The 5,639-nt window shown below is 43.3% G+C and overlaps 1 protein-coding gene across 2 annotated transcripts in view; it reads left to right on the top strand.

Moving 5' to 3' along the window:
* Window positions 1-3,103: 3,103 nt before the first annotated feature.
* The window catches only part of FRMD4B (FERM domain containing 4B), a 373,285-nt gene continuing 370,749 nt past the window's right edge, over window positions 3,104-5,639 (top strand). The window contains exon 1 of one of the 2 annotated variants that reach the window (XM_019661070.1): window positions 3,104-3,236. The gene's annotated coding sequence lies outside the window, so the exon portion shown is untranslated. The remainder of the gene's footprint in view (window positions 3,237-5,639) is intronic. The other variant, XM_019661071.1, reaches the window with a different exon arrangement.

The raw sequence follows: 5,639 nt of genomic DNA, 5'->3' as shown, positions 1-5,639 counted from the left end.
ACTTAGGCGTTTCTTTCCTTACTGATATATCTCTCATCTCTCTCTTTATATGTGGTTTTTCATTTTGTTTTAGAAGGCACTTATCTTTCTTTTTTGTAATTTGTTTAATTCTAGGTCATTATGATATGTTTCTCCTCTTCTGGTAAACATGTGTTTTGGGCAGTCAGAAAGAAATGGTAAGATAGCTATTTTCTGTTGCTAGATACTTGATTTAGGGATCAGACCTCCTATTTTCCTCAATAACCAGATTGACTGAAAATATCATGTCATTTCTTATCATATTCTTCCTGGTGAAATCAGTTTTGAACCTAATCTCATAAAGCAGTGTTTTTCAAAATGAAGGTCATGAAATCAATTCAGTGGGCTGCAACCACTATTTTAAAATAAGCATTTAAAAAAAACAGGATAGAAAATACCAGCATTATTATATGTTAGCAAGGTTTCTGTAGTTTCATGAAACCTTGAGCCAGTTCTATCTATATCTAGGGCTGTATGTACATTTGGGTTGCAGTATAAAATGTAATTCTTACTGTGAGTTGCTGTCAAAAAGTTTGAAAGCCACTGCCACATGGTGTATTTTTATAAGTGATAAACATCTGATTTAAATGGAATTAGGATATATATGTATATTTCTTATATGTACGTCAAGTTACTAAAAGGTCCATTGAACAAATGAACAAAAAGTCTCAAAATCATTTTGGATCGGCCCTGTTGGCTTTGCTTTGCTGGGTGGTGGAGTCCCACCCAGACCATGTGGACTGTGGACAGCAGAGGGCTGGAGTGCCCGAGAAGGGGATGGATGGTGAGGAAGTCGGATACATAAATGTTCACCGCACTGTACAAGGGCCCGCCTCAGTGTAGTCTGATTTCTGTTTTCTTTGATGCCCCAAATAATGGAGGATGAATGGAATTATTCAGGCAAATAGGTGATCAATATGATTTCTCATGTAGGTAAGGAAAGCCTTCACTGTCACTTTTAACATGGTCAATATCAGGACTTAGGAGCTCAAACTGCAGGTCAGATCGATAGTTGCTGCTCTACTTTTCAATGACTCCAAGGGAAAAAGGATAGATATTGATTAAAACCCACTAGAAACCCTAAACCTCTTACAAGGGGTGATCATGGTCCTTTTATATGCAAATCTTGGAAGGCATTTATTTTAATCAAATTTGGTGTGCTAATGTGATGAAGGTAGTTAAGTGGTGTCTTGGAGCAAATTATTGGAAGAATACACCTCCTTGAGGCCCAAGGCCAGTGATCTGCTCTGCAGCTCTTCAGCCTGAGACATATTTAGGTCTCTGTTACTTTGCCCTTGGCGGTGTGCTGCTTTTAGTTGTCCTCTGTCACCTTACGTACAATTATTGAGTGGGATGGGGGCCCTAATTGTGTGCATCTGTGAGGATAACATTCACTCACAGCAGAGATGCCCTAAAAGTGGGGTCATCACTCTGGCTTGCCCAGGTCAGCCCTGGCTGAGGTCTGCCTCCAGTTTGGACGATAAACTATATGGTCACGCCATGATTAGGGGTCGTTTTTACTAGACTAAATTATAAAGAAATCCTTTCATCAGACAAGATTAAATGACAGTATTTAAGGATGCATGCTTATATGGTAAAAGTATAAAGGAAAGCAAGAAAGTGATTACCAAAAAGGTCAGGATAGTGCAGTGGTTCTCAACCAGGGCTGGTTTGGGCCCCGAGGGGACACTTGTCAATATCTAGAGAAATGATTGGTTGTCACCACTTATGGTGCTGCTGGAATCTAGTGGATTGAGGCCAGAGAGGCTGCTAAACACCCTGCAATGCACAGGACAGCTCCCACCACAAAGCATCACCCAGCCCAAAATGTATATAGTGTGGAGGTTGGGAAACCCTAGAATGATCAGTATATTTGAAGAATGGGAAAGGAAAGTATTTAGGAGTGTCTGGGGCAAAAGAGTAATGGATAGATACATAGCTGTATATTTATATTTTGTTCACCTTTTTTATGTATGTTATACTTAAAAGTTTTAAAAGCACTAAAAAAATAAAGATGTCCTTACCATAACTAAAGGGTGAAATCCTTAATGCCTAGTAGCATTGTGTTCAGATTAAAAGGCTCAATAAATAATAGAACTAATGGTAACGAGAGTTATTCACCAGCTGCTCACCTGTGCTGGGAATTACTCCGCCACGATCACATAATATTTGCGGAGTGGGCAAAGTTTGTGTGCTGACTAGTATTTTACAGAATGGCAGGATCGTTGCTGGCTTTGAACACTGTCTCTTGGGTCACACAACCTGCCCGCCACTCCAACTGCACCACTTAACAGATGTGTGACTTGGAGCAAATGACTTAACCTTTTTTGTGCCTCAGTTTACCCATCTATAAAATGGGGAAAATACTTCTCGGGTCACTGTGAGGATAAAATGACAAAATATAAAGCATTTCACACAGTGCCTACTACATACTAAACACTCCAGAAATGTTTGGTATTATTATTTGTATTTTGTAGAGGCTAGGGAAAAATATTAGTAGCTATAGTATTTATTGATTACTGACTATGTGCCAGATTTTACTTTAAGGATTTTTCAGTTATCATTTTCTTTATTCTTATAAATTCTATGATATGAGTGTTATGTTCATTTATTGTTATTATTAGTCCCATTTTACAGATGAGGAAAACTGGGGCTTAGTGAAATTAGCAGGCAGTGGAGCCTTAATTTTAACCCCATGAGGCATTCTGACTCCAGAGCCTCTGGTCTCATTTATGATGTCATATTGTTAGACTTGGAAGGGAGCCTTGAGATCAGCGAGCCCACAAAAATGAGCCCCAAAGAGGGGATATGACTTAGCAAATTATGAAGGGATGGTGCAGGGCCAGAACCCAGGCTCTCTGCTCTCACTACCTCCCATGACCATCTGTGCTTTGGGGACAAAGGCATCCACCACTAGGGTCACCGGGCTGGGTGGAGCAGGGTTGAACAGGAACACCATCAGGACCTTGTGGTATGTAAGTTAATTTTAGATGATAGATGGGGAGTCATTTTAGTAATGGTAATGTATTTATTTTAATGTGTTACAAGAAAAAAAGGTTTTCACTTAGACCTTCAAAANGCTCGGGAAGGAGCTGCGCAGAACGGAGTTGCAAGGCTGACGGCCGAGCTGGGTCCCCAGGTCCCGCGGGTGAGCAGCGCAGACAATAAAGTAGCGGTCAACAGCCCCCGAGCGCAGGAGGGAGGAGGCAGCAGAGCAGGTAGGTGGGACCCTGCCCCGGGTGCCTGGAGTTCGCTGCGGGGACGCTACCGTGAGACGAGGCCACAGCGGGCGCTCTGGGCGCGCCCCGGGCGCAGCGCGCACACTTGGAGACCCCCAGTGGAGATGCGGCTCCGCGGCGCTCCTGCGAGCAGGAAGCCCCGCCCCGTGGCTCGGAGGCTGCCTGCGCCTTCTCTGGAGTCCCTGGGGCCCCTGGCGCGGCGCGTTGGTCGCTTTGGTGTTGCGGAGACAGGAAGTTTGGCGGTTGCGAGGCGTTGGCGCCGGTGGGGTTTCCAAACGCGCCGCCAGGGACCGTGTACTTTGGTGGCCGCGTGTTCGTGGGAAGTGGGGAGAAATGCTGATGAATCCCAGATCCGGCTGCCCAGAGATACTTTCAAAACACAGCGAATAGAGTGGAGGGAAATCCCAAGCGTTCGCGAAGATACTAAGGGTTTAGTTAGGCTGCCCTTTTTAAATAGGTGTGTCTGATCCTAGCCGCTCCCACGTTGGTCAGGCTGTGTGCGTGAGGATCGCGCTCTACCTCTTTTCTGGAGAATTTCACTTTCAATTGGGGAGGGAAAACCAAAGATGATATTTTGAGAAAAATTCCATTTGGATTAGAGGATAAACTGTTTCTTTGCATTCGGTGTCCCGTGTTCTAAACGATACTACTAAGCAGTGGCTGGTCTTGTTTCCCAAAGGGGTGAGAGCTTGTATTAAATCTTCCCCGGATCTGAGAAAGCAGCCACAGGAGGAGGTCTCTCTCTCTCTCTCCTTTGTGTGGCCGCTTCCTTCCAGATGTGAGAGGGTTGGGCTGGGCGCTCCTGGGTGGGGTAATAATTATCCTGAACATTCCTGCGATCTGCTAGGACTTGTAAACATACCAAAGCCAACTCCCCTGAACTTTGCGAACCGACTCGGTCTGTTTGCTGGTACGCAGACGGCTGCGTCTGGAAGGTGGCCCCTTCGGGAAGAAAGGCTCGGGAGTGCTGACAGCAGCAGTCTTTCCGGAACGCTGGTTGATCCTTCAAGGTTAGCTAGTGTTTGCCATAGAAAGTTACCACCAATTCGGAGGATGTGTACACGATTTTAGCGCAATCCCTAACAGGCTGTTTCCTGTCCCAAAAAGTATGGATCTGTCAGACTTCATATCAAATGTCTGGAAGGAAACAAAAGTAGCATCTTCTCACTTAACCTTATCAGACTGCACGTTCATCTGCCTTACAGACTGTTTAGAATGGTGGTTCACAGAGCTTTCTGTGTGTCAGGCATCCCGGTAGGCATTTTTTTGGCATCATAAGTAGTCCATGGGATAGAGCCCTAGAGGGAGGTTAAGTAATTTGCTATGTCACACTGGTAATCTGGGGTTTACCTGAGGTCTGATTCCAGATCCCAGGATCTTAACCATGATAGTGCCTCTAAGTGCAATGGTGACATTAATGAGGATGAAGAAAATAGTAATTACAACAACTACTTCATATGTTTTTCGTGAGGTTAAATAAATAGGATGATGTTTGAAAGAGTGGCCTGAGATAAACAGTACATATTTTGGTCTCTACATTTAATGTCATAAACTAGGTGATGGATATTTTGATAATTATATGATTCTTTTTTATATATCTGAAAATGTTGCAATAAAAAGTAAAGTGCACGCACACACACACCTTTTGAACAGTGCTTACATTTCTTAAGCGAGAGCCAGAGAAGTTCAGGCAATTCCAAGGACTTCTTGAACAGAAGAGTTTTATCACTTCTTTATGACACCTGCAAATAGTAATCAAACGCTTTATTTGCTTAATTTTAGTAATGCAGGTGGAATGTATTTGAAGAATATGATGATGGAAATTAAGAAATCTACCTAAAATAGCATTGTAATGCAGTTTGATTTTCATTATCACTCGGAAAATTCTCAGAAGTCACTTCTAAGCGTGATTGTCTTAAACTTCACTCTGTTTTGAAATTAATAGATTTCCACCTTAGTGGCAGGAAAGTTAATGGGCCTCTCAAACAGACAAATTGGCTTCAGTCTAACATTCTAGAAAAGTGTGCGAGTAGTTAACTTCACAGCCACTCCAGCAAAAGCAGCCAAAGTTTCTCAGTAGTGTTCGCCCTCACTGGTATCTGTTTCCAGCAAGCCTGAGAACCTTGGTTCACCATTTCATTCACAGATTTAATCAAGACTCTGCAGTACTTTTGAGCAGACAAAAGGGAAGTTTTGGCTAACTGACAATACAAATAAGGTACATGGAAAACAGTTAAAGATACTCTGACTGTCTTATCCAGCCTGCAGTAATTGTCTAGAGTTTCAGGAACTCTTCCTAGTTATCTTACACACATGGCACACATAAGGGCCGGCTGGAGGCTTACACACCAGTGATCTCTCTGCCTCCCTCCCTCCCTCCCT

Source organism: Hipposideros armiger, unplaced genomic scaffold (genome assembly GCF_001890085.2).
Source record: "Hipposideros armiger isolate ML-2016 unplaced genomic scaffold, ASM189008v1 scaffold_334, whole genome shotgun sequence".
In the NCBI taxonomy this organism is placed as follows: domain Eukaryota; kingdom Metazoa; phylum Chordata; class Mammalia; order Chiroptera; family Hipposideridae; genus Hipposideros; species Hipposideros armiger.
The sequence above is the reverse complement of the archived record's forward strand: the minus strand, read 5'-3'. Positions and strand labels throughout refer to the sequence as shown.